The sequence below is a fragment of the Callithrix jacchus genome, chromosome 14, assembly GCF_049354715.1.
Source record: "Callithrix jacchus isolate 240 chromosome 14, calJac240_pri, whole genome shotgun sequence".
In the NCBI taxonomy this organism is placed as follows: Eukaryota; Metazoa; Chordata; class Mammalia; order Primates; family Cebidae; genus Callithrix; species Callithrix jacchus.
Window position 1 is genome coordinate 10,087,947 of NC_133515.1, and position 18,732 is coordinate 10,106,678.

At 39.7% G+C, this 18,732-nt stretch overlaps 1 pseudogene across 1 annotated transcript in view; it reads right to left on the reverse strand.

Moving 5' to 3' along the window:
• Positions 1-436: 436 nt before the first annotated feature.
• Positions 437-18,732, reverse strand: part of LOC100405985 (SHC SH2 domain-binding protein 1-like) — a 38,557-nt pseudogene continuing 20,261 nt past the window's right edge. The window contains exons 10-13 of the transcript XR_013526048.1: positions 16,528-16,646; positions 4,494-4,580; positions 4,015-4,156; positions 437-2,149 (exon numbers count right to left, since the gene is read on the reverse strand). The product of XR_013526048.1 is annotated as an SHC SH2 domain-binding protein 1-like (transcript). The remainder of the gene's footprint in view (positions 2,150-4,014; positions 4,157-4,493; positions 4,581-16,527; positions 16,647-18,732) is intronic.

The window sequence follows — 18,732 nt, forward strand, 5'->3', positions numbered from 1 at the left end:
AACCCAGGAGGCAGAGGTTGCAATGAGCTGAGATCATGCCACTGCACTCCAGCCTGGGCGAAGAGAGAGAAACCCTATCTAAAAAAATAATAATAATAAAATAAAATTAGCTGAGCATGGTGGCAGGCACCTGTAATCCCAGCTACTGAGGAGGCTGAGGCAGGAGAATTGCTTGAACTCAGGAGATGGAGGTTGCAATAAGCCAAGATAGTGCCACTGCAATCCAACCTAGGTGACAAAGCAAGGCTCCATCTCAAAAAAAAAAAAAAGGTAATTTTTTGTTTAAGTTGAATAAATGGCTTTTATCTTAAGGCGTCACATCTAGAGGCAAAAATTTTTTAAAAAGAATACAAGATTTTAATATCAACATTTGGCTGAAACGGATGCAGAAATGAACATTACTTTTTAAACCTCTTTGCAACAAGATTTTTAAAAAGTAAAAATACCTTTCAATGATAAAACAATAAGTCTAACATAAAGCCTATATTTAGTAGCATCAAAGAAATAAGAATTATTTTTTACTCAAATTTAAGAAACAAACATAACCACACTTAATGGGGAAAATGTAATACTCTTTCTAGCATGAAAACAGATACCAACATACTGTGTGTTCTTCAATGGATCACATGTGCTACACCAACACGATGGCCCATAGTGGGTTTGAAAAGATATAACAAGATTCAATTGTGTCATTTCATCACTATAATTTTAATCATTAGGCATATTAATGTCACATACAGTTTTTAAAACATAAATATTTTTAGAAGCTGTGTTTTACAACATAATACCAAGAACACACATCTGATACAGGTTTGTTTTTAAGCTATTGATTATGAACCTCTTGATTTCAAACATCTCTTATGTGTCAGAAATATAATCAGAATACTGTAACAGTAAGAGAAAAATACTTTTTTTGAGACAGGGTCTCGCTCTGTCACCCAGACTGGAATGGGGTGGTACAATCACAGCTCACTGCAGCCTCAACCACCTGAGTAGCTGGAACTACATGCATGCACCACCACACCTGGCTATTTTTTAAAAAAATTTATTTTTAGTAGAGATGGGGTCTCACTATGTTGCCCAGGCTGGTCTCAAATTCCTGGGCTCAAGTAATCCTCCGGCCTCACCCTCCCAAAGTGCTGGGGTTACAAGTGTGAGCCACCGCCCAGCCTGAAAGATACCTTCTTTTAATCATTCACAATCAGCAATAGTGAAAATGCTCTATGTACAACATCAGATCTGAATAACATATTTCATTTCTGTTTCAAACCACCTGACTATTGCTGTTTTGATGACTGCATAGCTCAACAGAAAAATGCATCCCATTGAGTCTCAATAATAAGTATGATAAGGCGGATAACATCCCAATCATAAAAGCTTTTATTTTAAGACAAATATAGCATGGAAATCAAACATTATAACTGAGATGAAAAGACAGCTCTAAGAAGCCTGTGCACGAGATACCTATTGCATGTTTATGCACTAGTCTTGCATTCCCTTCCTTTCTTCCGCCTCTTTGAAATACTAAAGGATAATTACACTAAAAAGAGTAATTACCCTTAATAGGAGAGAACTATGTGTTTAAGAATGCAAGTCTATTAGATAAGGAATCTCCAAATATTTTCTATTTTATATGTGTTTATTATCTTTCTTATAAAGAGGGAGTGTTTTATGTGCAACACCTGTAAATGGAAATAAATCCACCTTTCACTCAAGCCCAAATAATCAAATATAAAATACAGACATAAAGCAAACTACGATGGCAGCAGTGACTCTTAGGGCAACATGTGCAAAATCGAGTATTTTGCTATCTGCTTACATTATGGTGGTCAGAAAAGAAATGTTCCAAAACTACCTTTCCACTTGAACTGGTTCCCTACAATCCCAACAAACATCTCCTGTGACATTAAGTTGTCATCAGCCTATGTGATCCCCAGTTCACTCAACCTTTTCTTCTTCATTTGGCCTTTTATTGTGGAGGCAGCAATTAGTTCATTTACAATTTCACAATTTCCCTCAACTTGCTCAGAAGGGTCAGTTCTTGCATAAAGCTCCATTTTACCAGTTGCACACTGAATCAGCTCTTCTAGATCCACTCTTTCAGCCACATCTGGCTCTCCACTTGTCTGAATTTTAAGTACTTTATCTTCTGGAGAAACAAACAAATAATAACAAAGTTAAATATATAAGCTAACCCAGAGCTTTCAAGTTTTTTTTTGGCAAAGAATTTCTGCCATCCTCTAACTGGATTTTACAGATTCTTTTTTTTTTTGAGACGGAGTTTCGCTCTTGTTACCCAGGCTGGAGTGCAATGACGCGATCTCGGCTCACCGCAACCTCCGCCTCCTGGGTTCAGGCAATTCTCCTGCCTCAGCCTCCCGAGTAGCTGGGATTACAGGCACGCGCCACCATGCCCAGCTAATTTTTTGTATTTTGAGTAGAGACGGGGTTTCACCATGTTGACTAGGATGGTCTCGATCTCTTGACCTCGTGATCCACCTGCCTCGGCCTCCCAAAGTGCTGGGATTACAGGCTTGAGCCACCACGCCCGGCCTTAGATTCTTTACCATAAGAATCTCAATGAACAGCTGCCTTGTTTTCTATGTCAAGGTTCCCTGACCCTCATGCAGGATCATCAATTTTGAACCCTTTGTTTACCCTTTTCATCCCAGAATCACTTTTACTCAACAGACATTTCCTGGATATTTACTATCTGCTAAGCACTGTGTTAGGAGCTAGGATACACAGACTGATAAGACAGTACAACTTTTCTAAATGAAGTACCAATCTAGTAGCTAATTCTAGATAGGCCCCATGATCACCACCCCTTGGCATTAACTTTATTGGCTATTAAATGGCAGAAGAATTTTGCACTGTAATTTTACAATGTAATTAAGGTTGCTAATCAGTTTTCTCCAGCTGGCTGCAAAAGAGGAAGTCAGAGAAATTCAAAGCATGAGAGGTTTGCCTTGAGGGAGGTTCTCTGTTGCTGAGATGGGGGGCTATGAGGCAAGAACCTGAGAGCAGCCTCTAGGAGCTGAGTGCCAGCTCCAGCCAACAGCCAGCAGCCAGCAAGAAAGGAGACCTCAGACCCAGGAGCTAAAGGAATGAATTCTGCCAATGAATGACACGAATGCATTTGGAGAAAGATTCTGCCCCCAGAGCTTTCAGATGGGCCCTGCCCAGCTGACACCTTGATTTCACTTTTGTGAGACCTGTGAAGAAACAGAGAACTTACAGAGATGTAACTGGAGCAAATCCTGAAGGATGACAAGGACTAACTTTTAAACTCTTCTTTCAACCTGAAAAAGCCAATTAAATAAATAAACTGCTTTAAACTTTCCTTGCCCACGTCAATGCTTAATCCTCCTCTATGACTGAGACTTAATAGTGATCCACCTCATAGCTTGAAGTTCACTCATTTCCACCGAGTTAGCTCCCCTTTGCTGCCAAGAAAGGCAGGTGACAGGGAGACATTTACTTCTACCAATAAAAACAGAAGTAAACTCCACCATCCCCTTCAGAAAACGCAGCTTTAAACCTGGCACGTTCATTTCATTGCCTCCAGTCTTAACATATGACAGCAGGAGCCACTATTGCTATCACACACCTACTGTTGCTGTCACACATCCAACACAGCATCACACACCCATGGTTGCTATCACACACCCACAGTTCCTATCACACATCCACCCTCATGGAAAGCTAAGCATGATAAGAAGGAAACTGCACAGAAGATACAACATCAAGATTTTGAATGCCTATTGAACTAGTTGACCTTGAAAGTTTCTTTCACATTCTATAATGTTATGGCTTTATTAAGCTTCTCTCTCCACTCCCAAGCATATCCCAATAATCTTTTTTAAGGAAGAGAGGAAGACTGAGAGACTTATCAGCACTTAATGCTGAAATAAAGTAAATTATGTTTTTATATTAAAAATTACTATCAGTGCAGTGGTAAAGGAGTAAAAAAATAAAAAAATAAATAAATAAAAATTACTAAATGTAGCACACGTTCTGTTCCATCGTCAGCATTTTCTTGCAGGTCAGAGAAGATTGTAGGTTTCACCAAGACAACACCATAACCTTCATTATTATGTATTATATTATTCACCATGGATATTTTGGGAATGTCATAATGATCATCTAAGAAGTCCTGTAATATTGAAAACAAATGTTTTAAGAAACTGTCATATTCAACATTTCCTGCTTTAAAAATCTTTATTCACACTACTTGAAAAATAAAGCTATGCTCAGTCCCATGTTGTAGCAGTCTGAGTCCTTAGTGACAGAGCTTTCCTCTGTCATTTCTGCAGATCTATAGGTAACAAAGCATTCTCACAAGAGATTCTAATCACTGACATATTATTGAAATGTATATACTGTTTATGCTTTTCAAAACCAGAAAATAGAACCCAACAATTTAATAAAGTATAATTTGTAGGTGAAGCCGTTCTATCCTTTGAAAAGTGGGTGTTTTGGCTGATGCTCACCTTAACGAGGATCCCTTCCTTGCAGTGATGGATCCCATTTTCACTCAGGGTGCACTGACTTCCAGGGTAGATTTCTACACCAGCACCCTGTGAGTTACAGTTTAAGATAATGCCAATCAGTTTTTAAACGGAAAGACTAAAAACGTTTATTAAAATTACTTCTTAGCTTTCAACACAGTACAAATGTGCAGCAAAAAGATAAAGTATTTTACAGATAAGTTTTATCAGGCATTTTTAATCAACACTTCCATTTGTTCCATCTCTAGCAAGTTGTTAACAATTTATCACTTTCAAAACCACACACACACACACACACACACACACACACAGGCTAAGACTGTCAACATCTGATTCTTGTTCTACTCTCTTATTCTAGATGTTTTCTGATTTTGCAAAAAAAAAAAAAATCATTTAAGAATTCTGTTGAAAGACGCACTTATTCAAAATGACCATCTCTCAAATACTCAATTAGTTGGAGAAAAGTACTTGAATTTAGTAAAATATTGTAACTTGTGGATAGAAACAAGACCCTACATCTTCCAAAATGTGCCAGTTTTAAAATACCCCAACCCAACTTAAAAATCACTTCTATGAGTTAAAAAATGGCCTTCCCTACCACACACGTTAACATAAGCAGCCAGTTCACGCATAACCAGAAAGATCAAACATGACCCTATTCTCTCACACCTCATGGCATCAAAAACATAACAGTAATAAGAATTTATTTCCTAATGCTTATGCAAGGAACTTTGGAAAACAAAAGTGATTCACTCAAACCTCTACAGTTATTTCAGCAACCATTTGGGAATAATTTAACACACAACAGCATCAATGAAGAAGTGCTTCTGTAACCACTGATGACACATCTACTGCATGTATGTTCTGTTACTTTTCTAGTACTAGTATTCCATGAGAAAATATTTATTATTACTTAACCTGTACATATGCCTGAACCATATGTACACACCAATCTAACTCTTCTGTAGAGGTTTTGTTTTTGTTTTTGTTTTTTAATGAAATGAGAAAAATTAAGTGTAACATATATTTGGGATTGTTCATGGTCTATGCTTGTCATAGAGTTAATTTTTACAAATTTTATTGTAAGCAAAAAATCTTTTTTTTTGAGACAGAGTTTCGCTCTTGTTACCCAGGCTGGAGTGCAATGGCGCGATCTCGGCTCACCACAACCTCTGCCTCCTGGGATCAGGCAATTCTCCTGCCTCAGCCTCCTGAGTAGCTGGGATTACAGGCACGTGCCACCATGCCCAGCTAAGTTTTTGTATTTTTAGTAGAGACAGGGTTTCACCATGTTGACCAGGATGGCCTCGATCTCTTCACCCCGTGATCCACCCACCTCGGCCTCCCAAAGTGCTGGGATTACAGGCGTGAGCCACTGTGTCTGGCCAAAAAATCTTTTTGCACAAATCCTGCATCCTGCAGGCTTGTTGCATAGGTACAACAATGCATGGTGGTTTGCTGTCTCCATCCCAGCCCCACCATTGCCTACATCAGGCATTTCTCCAGGTGTTATCCTTCCCCTCCTACCTGCCCCCACCTCAACATTTTCAAAATGTGCTAATTGGGCCCTCTTCTGAGAGATTTTCAGTTGCAGTTGTGTGCAAAAAAGATTTAGGGGAGGAGGACTCAAGATGGCGCTGTGAGAACAACCCAGGATTGGAGCTCGTGTTGAATCCGCAAACGGTGAGTCAGAGCTGCATTTCCAGACTGATCGTTGTTGCCCACAGAATGGGGAAACTCCCAAGTATAAAAAAGACACGGGACGCCAGGCAGTAGGTCTGCCTGGCGAAGCCGGCAGCCGGGGCGGCGGCGGCCGGCCCTACCCAGCAATCCCCACAGGGCGCGCTTGTCCGGGTGCCCTGTTGAACCGGCAACCTGAGACTTGAGAGGGCTGGACTTGAGACTGAACGAGACTTGGACAGTAGGCCAGCCCAGGGGATTGCAGGAACAGATCGTTTGGGATACCCAGTGGGACGAACAAAACCGCGATTTCAAACTATCCCGAGCAGACGGTCCGAGACGCTCTGTGGGGGAGGGGCGTCCACCACTACCGAGGCAACCCACCCCAACTGAGATACACGCCCACTGCTGACGCAGCCTGCCGTTTCTGAGGCAACACGCTACAACGAAGAGACTCCGCCGCAGGGCGTGGCGGAGAGCACAGCAGAGCCTGCAGCAACAGGGCGAATCACACAACAGCAGGGCGGAGCCTCGGCAGCCAAACAGTGGCTAGTCTGCCTTCTAGCTGGGCAGGACACTTCATCGAACATCCAAAAATAAAGCCCAAACCCCTCAACACAGAGCATTTGAGAAAAAAAAAAAAGGGTTTTTTAATGAGCTCTGTTGCAGCAGAATCAAACATAGCAGCCTAACAGCCCTGAATGAAAAACAGAGCTCACAGCTTAGCAATTAAGCCCATATAAAGTACAAACTGTCTCCTCAAGCAGCTACCTGACCCCTCTATATCCAAAAGACTGACATTAGGCAGGCATCATCCTGGGACAAAGATAGCAGAAAAAGAAACTGGTAGCATCCCTCGCTGTGCCACAGCTGCTAGAGGTGCACCCCAGACAAGCAGGGTCTGGAGCGGACCTCAGCAGTCGTACAGCGAAGGGGCTAGACTGGTAGAAGGAAAACTAAGCAACAGAAATACTTCATCATCAACATTCTGGGTGTCCACTCAGAGACCCAATCGAAAAGTCAGCAACTACGCAGACGACCAGCGGACAAATCCACAAAGATGGGAAGAAACCAGCGCAAAAAGGAGGAAAACACCCGAAACCAGAACACCTCGCCTCCTAGAAAGGACCAAAACTCCTCACCAGCAAGGGAACAAAGCTGGACGGAGAATGACTGCAATGAAATGACGGAATTAGACTTCAGAAGATGGATAATGAGAAACTTTTGTGAGCTAAAAGATCATGTATTAAATCAATGCAAAGAAACTAAGAACCTTGAAAAAAGATTCGAGGAAATGATAACAAGAATGGATAACTTAGAGAGGAATATGAATGAATTAAAGGAGCTGAAAAACACAATACGAGAACTTCGCGAAGCAAACGCAAGTTTCAATAGCCGAATGGACCAAGCAGAAGAAAGAATATCTGAAGTCGAAGACCAACTCAATGAAATAAAACGAGAAACCAAGATCAGAGAAAAAAGCGCAAAAAGGAATGAACAAAGTCTCCAAGAAATGTGGGACTATGTGAAAAGACCTAACCTACGTTTGATAGGTGTACCAGAAGGGGACGAAGAGAATGAATCCAAGCTGGAAAATACTCTTCAGGACATCATCCAGGAAAATTTCCCCCACCTAGCAACACCACAAAGATATTCCGCAAGAAGAGCAACCCCAAGGCACATAATCGTCAGATTCAACAGGGTTGAAATAAAGGAGAGAATACTAAGGGCAGCCAGAGAGAAAGGTCGGGTCACCCACAAAGGGAAGCCCATCAGGCTCACAGCAGATCTCTCGGCAGAAACACTACAAGCCAGAAGAGAGTGGGGGCCAATATTCAACATTCTTAAAGAAAAGAACTTTCAACCCAGAATTTCATATCCAGCCAAACTGAGCTTCAGAAGTGAAGGAAAAATAAAATCCTTTGCGAACAAGCAAGTACTCAGAGATTTTGTCACCACCAGGCCTGCTTTACAAGAGCTCCTAAAAGAGGCACTACACATAGAAAGGATCAACCAGTACCAGCCATTCCAAAATCACACTGAATGCTAAAGAGCTTCAACATAATGAAGAATCTACAACAACTAACAGGCAAAACAGCCACTTAGCATCAAAATGGCAGTATCAAATTCACACATAACAATATTAACCCTAGATGTAAATGGACTAAATGCACCAATCAAAAGACACAGACTGGCAAATTGGATAAAAATCCAAAACCCATCAGTGTGCTGTATCCAGGAAACCCATCTCACATGCAAGGATACACAAAGGCTCAAAATAAAGGGATGGAGGAAGATTTACCAAGCTAATGGAAAGCAAAAAAAAGCAGGAGTTGCAATTCTCATCTCTGATAAAATAGACTTTAAAGCAACAAAGATCAAAAGAGACAAAGAAGGCCATTACATAATGGTAAAAGGATCGATACAACAAGAAGAGCTAACGATCCTAAACATATATGGACCCAATGCAGGAGCACCCAGATACATAAGGCAAGTTCTTAATGACTTACAAAGAGACTTAGACTCCCACACAATAATAGTGGGAGACTTTAACACTCCACTGTCAATACTAGACAGATCAACCAGACAGAAAATCAACAAGGATATCCAGGGCTTGAACTCAGACCTGGAGCAAGCAAACCTGATAGACATTTACAGAACTCTCCACCCCAAATCCACAGAATACACATTCTTCTCAGCACCACATCACACCTACTCTAAAATTGACCACATAATTGGAAGTAAAGCACTGCTCAACAAATGCAAAACAACTGAAATCATAACAAACAGCCTCTCAGACCATAGTGCAATCAAGTTAGAACTCAGAATTCAGAAACCGACCCAGAACTGCACAACTTCATGGAAACTGAACAACTGGCTCTTGAATGTTGACTGGGTAAACAATGAAATGAAGGCAGAAATAAAGAAGTTCTTCGAAACCAATGAGAACGAAGACACAACATGCCAGAACCTCTGGGACACACTTAAAGCAGTCTCTAGAGGAAAGTATATAGCAATAAGTGCCCATATGAGGAGAATGGAGAGATCCAAAATTGACACCCTATAGTCAAAATTGAAAGAGCTAGAGGAGCAAGATCAAAAAAACTCAAAACCCAGCAGAAGACAAGAAATAACTAAGATCAGAGCTGAGCTGAAGGAGATTGAGACACGAAAAACCCTTCAAAAAATCAATAAATCCAAGAGCTGGTTTTTTGAAAAGATCAACAAAATAAACAGACCACTAGCCAGATTGATTAAAAATAAAAGAGAGAACAACCAAATAGATGCAATAAAAAATGATAAAGGGGAAATCACCACAGATTCCACAGAAATTCAAACCATCATTAGAGAATATTACAAACAACTAAATGCACATAAACTAGTAAACCTGGAAGAAATGGATAAATTCCTGGACTCCTGTGTCCTCCCAAGCCTAAACCAGGAGGAAGCTGAAACTATGAATAGACCAATAACAAGGTCTGAAGTTGAGGCAGCAATTAAGAGCCTACCACACAAAAAAAGCCCAGGTCCAGACGGGTTCACAGCCGAATTCTACCAGACACACAAGGAGGAGCTGGTACCATTCCTTCTAAAACTATTTCAAACAATCCAGAAAGAGGGAATCCTTCCCAAATCATTTTATGAGACCAACATCATTCTGATACCAAAACCCAGCAGAGACCCAATGAGAAAAGAAAACTTCAGGCCAATATCCATGATGAACATAGATGCAAAAATCTTCAATAAAATATTGGCAAGCCGATTGCAACAGCAAATCAAAAAACTTATTCATCATGACCAAGTAGGATTCATCCCGGGGATGCAAGGCTGGTTCAACATACGCAAGTCTATCAACGTAATTCACCACATAAACAGAACCAAAACCAAAAACCACATGATTATCTCAATTGACGCAGAGAAGGCATTTGACAAAATTCAACAGCCCTTTATGCTAAAAACCCTCAAGAAACTCGGTATCGATGGAACGTATCTCAAAGTAATAAAAGCTATTTATGACAAACCAACAGCCAATATCATACTGAATGGGCAAAAACTGGAAGCATTCCCTTTGAAATCTGGCACTAGACAAGGATGCCCTCTTTCGCCACTCCTATTCAATATAGTACTGGAAGTTCTAGCCAGAGCAATCAGGCAAGAAAAAGAAATAAAGGGTATTCAAATAGGAAAGGTGGAAGCCAAATTGTCTCTATTTGCAGACGACATGATAGTATACCTAGAAGACCCCATCGCCTCAGCCCAAAAACTACTGAAACTGATAAGCAACTTCAGCAAAGTCTCAGGATATAAAATCAATGTGCAAAAATCACAAGCATTCGTCTACACCAATAACAGACTTAAAGAAAGCCAAATCAAGAACGAACTGCCATTCGCAATTGCTACAAAAAGAATAAAATACCTTGGAATACAACTCACGAGGAACGTAAGAGACCTCTTCAAGGAGAACTACAAACCACTGCTCAATGAAATCAGAGAGGACACAAACAGATGGAGAAACATTCCATGTTCATGGTTAGGAAGAATTAATATCGTGAAAATGGCTATACTGCCCAAAGTAATTTACAGAATCAACGCTATCCCCATCAAGCTACCATTGACTTTCTTCACAGAACTGGAAAAAACCACCATGAACTTCATATGGAACCAAAAGAGAGCCCGCATAGCCAAGTCAATTCTAAGCAAAAAGAACACAGCGGGGGGCATCGCACTACCGGATTTCAAACTATACTACAAGGCTACAGTAATCAAAACAGCATGGTACTGGTACCAAAACAGAGATATAGACCAATGGAACAAAACAGAGGCACCGGAGGCAACACAACATACATACAACTATACAATCTTTGATAAACCTGACAAAAACAAGCAATGGGGCAAGGATTCCATGTTTAACAAATGGTGTTGGGAAAACTGGCTAGCCATGTGCAGAAAGCAGAAACTGGACCCCTTCCTGACACCTTACACTAAAATTAACTCCAGATGGATTAAAGACTTAAACATAAGACCTGGCACCATAAAAACCCTAGAAGGAAATCTAGGCAAAACCATCCAGGACATAGGAGTAGGCAAGGACTTCATGAACAAAACACCAAAAGCATTGGCAACAAAAGCCAAAATAGACAAATGGGACCTAATCAAACTCCACAGCTTCTGCACGGCAAAAGAAACAGTCACTAGAGTGGATCGGCAACCAACAGAATGGGAAAAAATTTTCACAGTCTACCCATCTGACAAAGGGCTGATATCCAGAATTTACAAAGAACTCAAACAGATTTACAGGAAAAAAACAAACAAGCCCATTCAAAAGTGGGCAAAGGATATGAACAGATACTTTACGAAAGAAGACATATATGAGGCCAACAATCATATGAAAAAATGCTCATCGTCACTGGTCATTAGAGAGATGCAAATCAAAACCACATTGAGATACCATCTGACGCCAGTTAGAATGGCGATCATTAAAAAATCTGGAGACAACAGATGCTGGAGAGGATGTGGAGAAAAAGGAACACTTTTACACTGTTGGTGGGAGTGTAAATTAGTTCAACCATTGTGGAAGACAGTGTGGCGATTCTTCAAGGCCTTAGAAATAGAAATTTCATTTGACCCAGCAATCCCATTACTGGGTATATATCCAAAAGACTATAAATCGTTCTACTATAAGGACACATGCACACGATTGTTCATTGCAGCACTGTTTACAATAGCAAAGACCTGGAATCAACCCAAATGCCCATTGATAATAGACTGGATTGGAAAAATGTGGCACATATACACCATGGAATATTATGCAGCAATCAGAAATGATGAGTTTGTGTCATTTGTAGGGACATGGATCAATCTGGAGAACATCATCCTCAGCAAACTGACACAAGAACAGAAAATGAAACACCGCATATTCTCACTCATAGGTGGGTGATGAAAAATGAGAACACATGGACACAGAAAGGAAAGTACTAAACACTGGGGTCTATTGGGGGGAAAAGGGGAGGGCCAGTGGGAGGGGGAGGTGGGGAGGGATAGCCTGGGGAGAAATGCCAAATGTGGGTGAAGGGGAGAAGAAAAGCAAAGCACACTGCCATGTGTGTACCTACGCAACTGTCTTGCATGCTCTGCTCATGTACCCCAAAACCTAAAATCCAATAAAAAATTAAAAAAAAAAAGAAAGATAACACAAAACAATGAAACAAAGAGAGTGGGTTCTTTAAAGACAGAAGACACAAGCTACCAACATAAAACAGGAATCATTACTATAGACCCTGCAGATATCAGAAGAATAAGGAAGTACTACAAACAATTCTATACATATAAATCTGACAACTTAGAAGTCCAATACCACAAAAAGCACAAACTACCAAAATGTACTTAATATGAAATAGATCATTTGAATACCCTTTTAACTATTAAAGAAATTGAATTCATAATTTTAAAAATTCCAAAAGAGAACTCTCCAGGCCCAGATGATTTCATTGGCAAAATCCATCAAACATCTAAAGAATGAACAGCAATTCTACACAATCTCTTCTACAAAATAGAAGAGAAGGGAACACTTCAGTATTCATTTTATGAAGTTATTATTATTGATAATAAAACCAGATGAAAACGGCAGTACAGAAAACCAAAACTAGAGACCAATATTCATGAATATAGATGCAAAATTTCCTCCCAAAAGATTAGCAAATATAATTCAGCAATATATAAAAAGAATTCTATACCATGACCAAGTGGGGTTTATGCCACAGAGGCAAGGCTGGCTCAAAATTTGAAAATCAGCCAATGTAACTCACCATTTTCTTTTCTCCAGTAAGAAAAATCGTGATCATATCAATCTATCCAGGAAAATAACATTAAAAGTCAGTATATTCCTGAGAAAATAACTCAGAAAAAAAAGAAGTCAACATCCACTTATAAAAATTCTCAAAGAAAGAAAGAAATAGAGCGGAAATTCTTCAACTTGATAAAGAATATCTAAAAACCTGGTCAACCTTATTCTTTTTGATGGAATACTAAATATATTCTCTCTAATACCAAAAATAAGGTAAGAAAGTCTGCTTTCATAGTGATGGAAATTCTAGCCAGTGCAATAAGGCAAAGAGGGAAAAAAAAAGGCAAATGATTAGGAAAAAAAAACCTCTCCTTATTTGCAGGTAACATTACTCTCTATATAGAAAATCCCAAGGAAGCTACAAAAACATTCCTATAAGTACAGTTCAACAAAGTCATAGGATATAGGATAAACATATAAAAATCAATTATATTTCTATATACTAGGGACACTGAAATTAAAAATATCACTTACGGCCAGGTGTGGTGGTTCAGGCCTGTAATCTCAGTACTTTGGGAGGCCAAGGTGGTCAGACCAAAAGGTCAGGAGTTTAAGACTAGCCTGGCCAACAGGTAAAACCCTGTCTCTACTAAAAATACAAAAATTAGCTGTGCATGGTGGTGCATGCGTATAATCCCAGCTACCCAGGAGGCTGAGGCAGGAGAATCACTTGAACCCAGGAGGCAGAGGTTGCGGTGAGCGGAGACCACACCATTGCACTCCAGCCTGAGCAACAGAGCAAGACACCATCTCAAAAAAAAAAAAAAAAAAAAATATATATATATATATATCACTTACAATAACTCAAGAAAGTGAAATAATTAGGTACAAATCTAACAAACACATACAGCATTTGTATGCTGAAGACTACACAATGCTGATGAAAGAAAACAAAGATGTGGCTGGGTGCGGTGCCTCATGCTTACAATGCCAGCACTCTGGCAGTCTGAAGCAGAAGGATTTGTAGTTGGAGAACAGCCTCGGCAACATGGCAAGACCCCATCTCTATAAAAAAATAAAGTAAAAAAAAATTAGCTTGGTGTAGTGGCATGTATCTGTGGTCCCAGCTACTTGAGAGGCTGAGGTGAGAAGATGGCTTGAGTCCAGGAGACTGAAGCTATGCCATGAGCCATGTTCATGCCACTGCACTCCAGCCTGGGTGACAGAACAAGATTCTATCTAAAAAAAAAAGACACCAAAGATTTTAAATAAATGGAGAAAAACATTGTGTTAAAAGACTGGAAGGTGTTAATTCTTCTCAAATTGACATATCAAAATCTCAGCACGATCTTTTGTGGATATAGACAAAATTATTCTAACATTTGAACTGAAAAGCGAAAGAACTAAAGTGGCCAAAACAATTCTGGAAAAAACAAAGTAGGACAAATCACTTTACCTGATTTTAAGACTTAATGTACAGCTACAGGTATTGGTGGAGGGATAGCTACACAGATGAGTGAAACAAAATAGAAAAAGAAATGAACTATGACCTAAACCTCACACCTTATATCAAAATTAACTAGAAAATGGATCACAACCTTACGTAACATATAAAGCTATAAAAATTTTAGAAAAAAAATAGGATAAAATCAGGATCTATGGCTAGGCAATGAGATCTTATCAGCAAAAGCTCAACTCATAAAAGGAAAAACTGATATACTGGACTTCATCAAAATAAAATATTCTGCTCCATAAAAGCCCATATGAAGAAGGTGAAAAGACAAGCCACAGAGTGGCAAAAAATATCTACAAACCACATACCTGACAACGGACTAGTATCTAGAATATATAGAGAACTCTCAAACCTCTGCAGTAAAGAAGAACAAACAATCCAACCAGAAAATGGGGCAAAAGTCATTGATATTTCACTAAAGAGGATATAAGAGTGAGAAGAAAGCATATGAGAAAATCCTTGACATTATTAACAACTGAGGAAATGACAATTAAAACAACAATGAGATATTACTACACACTTATCAGAATGGCTAAAACAAAAAATAGTCAAAACATCAAATTCTCTTGAAGATATAGAGAAACTGAACCACTCAAACATTGCTAGTGGGAATGTAAATAGTACAACTACCCTGGAAAACATTTTAGCAGTTTCTTTAAAAAGAACTAAACATGCAACTACGATATGACCTACAGCTGCATCCCTGGGCATGTACTCCTTAAAAAATAAGAACTGACGTATCCAAGACTGAGTAATCGATAAACAAAGAAATTAATTAATTAATTAAAAAAAATTAAAACTGTCAGCTAGGTGCAGTGGCTCATGTCTGTAATCCCAGCCCATTGGGAGGCGGAGGCAGGCAGATTGTCTGAGCTCGGGAATTCGAGACCAGCCTGGGCAACACAGTGAAACCCCATCTCTATTAAGATTGAAAAAAATTAGCCAGGTGTGGCAGCGTGTGCCTGTAGTCCCAGCTACTTGGGAGGCTGAGGTAGGAAAATTGCAAGAACCTGGGAGGTGGAGGTTGCAGTGAGCCCAGATCACACCACTGCAATCCAGCATGGGCAACAGAGAGAGACTCCATTTCAAAAAAAAAAAATAAACAAATGTTAAAAAAAAAATTTTTTTTTTGAGACGGAGTTTTGCTCTTGTTACCCAGGCTGGAGTGTAATGGCGCAATCTCGGCTCACTGCAACCTCTGCCTCCTGGGTTCAGGCAATTCTCCTGCCTCAGCCTCCTGAGTAGCTGGGATTACAGACACGTGCCACCACGCCCAGCTAATTTTTTGTATTTTGAGTAGAGACGGGGTTTCACCATGTTGACCAGGATGGTCTCGATCTCTTGACCTCATGATCCACCCGCCTTGGCCTCCCAAAGTGCTGGGATTACAAGCGCGAGCCACCGCGCCCAGCCGCTTTTTTCTTTTGAAACAGAATCCAGGAGATGGAGGTTGCAGTGAGCCAAGATCGTGCCACTGCACTCCAGCCTGGCAAAAAAGCAAGACTTCGTCTCAAAAAAAAAAAAATAAAAAATAAAAAAAAAAGAAAAAGAAAAACAGCTTAAGGTGTGCCTGCAGTTAAGGAAGAGGTTGGTAGGAGAGAGGCAGGTGAGTTTGGCAGCATGAAGCGTTCCTTTGGTGATGGGAATATTCTTCCACTTGACTGGACTGATGTCAGCATTCTGGTTGTGATGTCGCATGACAGTTTCACAAGGTGTTACTGTTAGGGGACACTGGTGAAGGGCATCATGCAGGACCTCTCCCTGCTATTTCTTACAATACTGTGTGAATCTACAATTACAAAGTTATAATTTTAATGGTCGAACACTCTCTTAAAGCTAAATAAAGCAATTGTGAGATTTATTACTTTTCTTCCTATGATTTGAAAATGTTACATGAGAAGACCTTGCACAGCTGAGTTTGACTGACTTGGTAGAGATGACTGGAATAGGAATACGCACATATATCTTGGTTCAATATTTCATATATTCATCTGCAACTTAAACCCAAACTACTTCCCCAAGAGGACAAGTGTTTCTACCTTGGCACCATATAAATCTGCGTTCTTCATCGGAAACTCTGCTGATGTCCGCACTGTGACTCCAGTCGTCTCATACTGCAGCACACGGTTTTCCAGCGTAGTCTTACCATGGTGAATGACTGTGATGAAAACACACGCTGACTGCTTTAAGATGTAATGTACATTTTCCAGTATTAGAGATAGCCTGGTGCTGACATTAGATGTGGACTAAATATTTCTCAAAAGCTACCATTTAAATTATCTTACCTAAATTACAAATTCATAGAATAAAAAATGATGACTTTTGAATTATTTTCTACAATCTAAAAGCAACATTCTTTAAAAAGAATGAATTGACCTCAGATACAAAAGCACTTTTCATTACTAGAAAAAAAAAGTATCAGAGAGCAATTTTGCTGAGTATCTCAAAAGAAAAAGACCTTGAATCAAGAAAGGGGATACAAAGATTCCAGTAAACAAACACTACTGCTGTGTGGAAATAACTTCAATCTAGTGCTACCCTGAATACAGAGAACACAGACCACAACACTGGAAAGTTTTCAAAGAAAAAATCACTGCACAGAAAAGAAACTAACATTAACAAATTATCATGAATAGGTTATTTTTCACTTCAGGGTTAAGTTTGCTAAGGCGTCACACTGTACATAAAAAAATAATTTTTTAGGCCATGCATGGCGGCTCACACCTGTAATCCCAGCACTTTGGGAGGCCGAGGCAGGCAGATCACCTAAGATCAGAAGTTCGAGACCAACCTTGCCAATGTGGTAAAACCCTGTCTCTACTAAAAATACAAAAATTAGCCACGTGTGATGGCAAGAGCCTGTGATCCCAGCTAGTAGGGAGGCTGAGGCAGGAGAATCGCTTGAACCAGGGAGGCAGAGGTTGCAGTGAGCTGAGATCGCACCATTGTATTCCAACCTGGGCAACAGACCATGACTGTCTCAAAAAATTAATAATTTGTGTTTACACTGATAAGCATGTGCATTTATACTAATGAGTAGTATGTTTCTAATGTGTCTATTAAGTGTACAAAAAGCATTATGTCTTTTTAAAATGTGCACATCTTAATTTAAAATACTTTATTTTGCTAAAACATGCTAACACTCCTCTAAGCCTTCAGTAAGACATCATCTTTTTGCTGGTGGAGGGTCTTATCACAACGTTGATGGCTGCTGACTGATCAGAATGGTGTTCGCTGAAGGTTAAGGTGGCTGTTACAATTTTTAAAAGTAAGACAACAATGAACTGTGCCACATTGATTTTTCGTTTCATAAAAAGACTTCTTTGTAGCATGTGATCTTGTTTGATAGCACTTTACCCACAGTAGAAAGTTGTTCAAAATTGTAGTCAATCCCATCAAAGTCTGTCTCTGCTTTACCAAGTTTACATAATATTCTAAATCCTTTGTTGTCATTCCACCATGTTCACAGCATCCTCCCCAGGAGATTCCATCTCAAGAAACAACCTTCTTCACTCATCCATAAGAAGCAACTCCTCATCTATTACAATTTTTGTAAGATCATAGCAATTCAGTCATGTCTTGAGGCTTTACATGCTATCATCAGGCTCTTGCTATTTCCACCACATCTACAGTTACTTCCTCCATTCAAGTCTTGAACCCCTCAATCATCCATGAGGGCTGGAATCAACTTCTCCAGAACTCCTGTTAATGTTGATATTTTGACCTCCTCCCATGAATCATAAATGTTCTTAATGACATCTAGAATGATGAATCCCTCCCCAAAAGTTTTCAATTGACTTTGCCCAGACCCATCAGAGGAATCACTATCAATAGCTACTATAACCTTATGAAGTATATTTCTTATGTAGTAAGGTTTGAAAGTCAAAATTACTCCTTGATCCATGGGCTGCAGAATAGATATTGCCAGGCATGAAAACAACATTAATCTCCTGATACACCTCCATCATAGCTCTCAGATGGCCAGGTATAGTCAATAAGCAATCACATTTTTAAAGGAATCTTTTTGTTTTCAGTAGTAAGTCTCAATAATGGGCCTAAAACATTCAGTAAACCATGTTATAAACAGATGTGCTACCACTCAGGCTTTGTTGTTCCATTTCTAAGGCACAGGCAGAGTAGATCTGGCATAATTCTTAAAGGCTCCAGGATTTTCCGAATGGTAAATGAGTGCTGGCTTCAACTTAAAGTCACCAGTTACATTCGCTCCTAACAAGAGAGTCAGT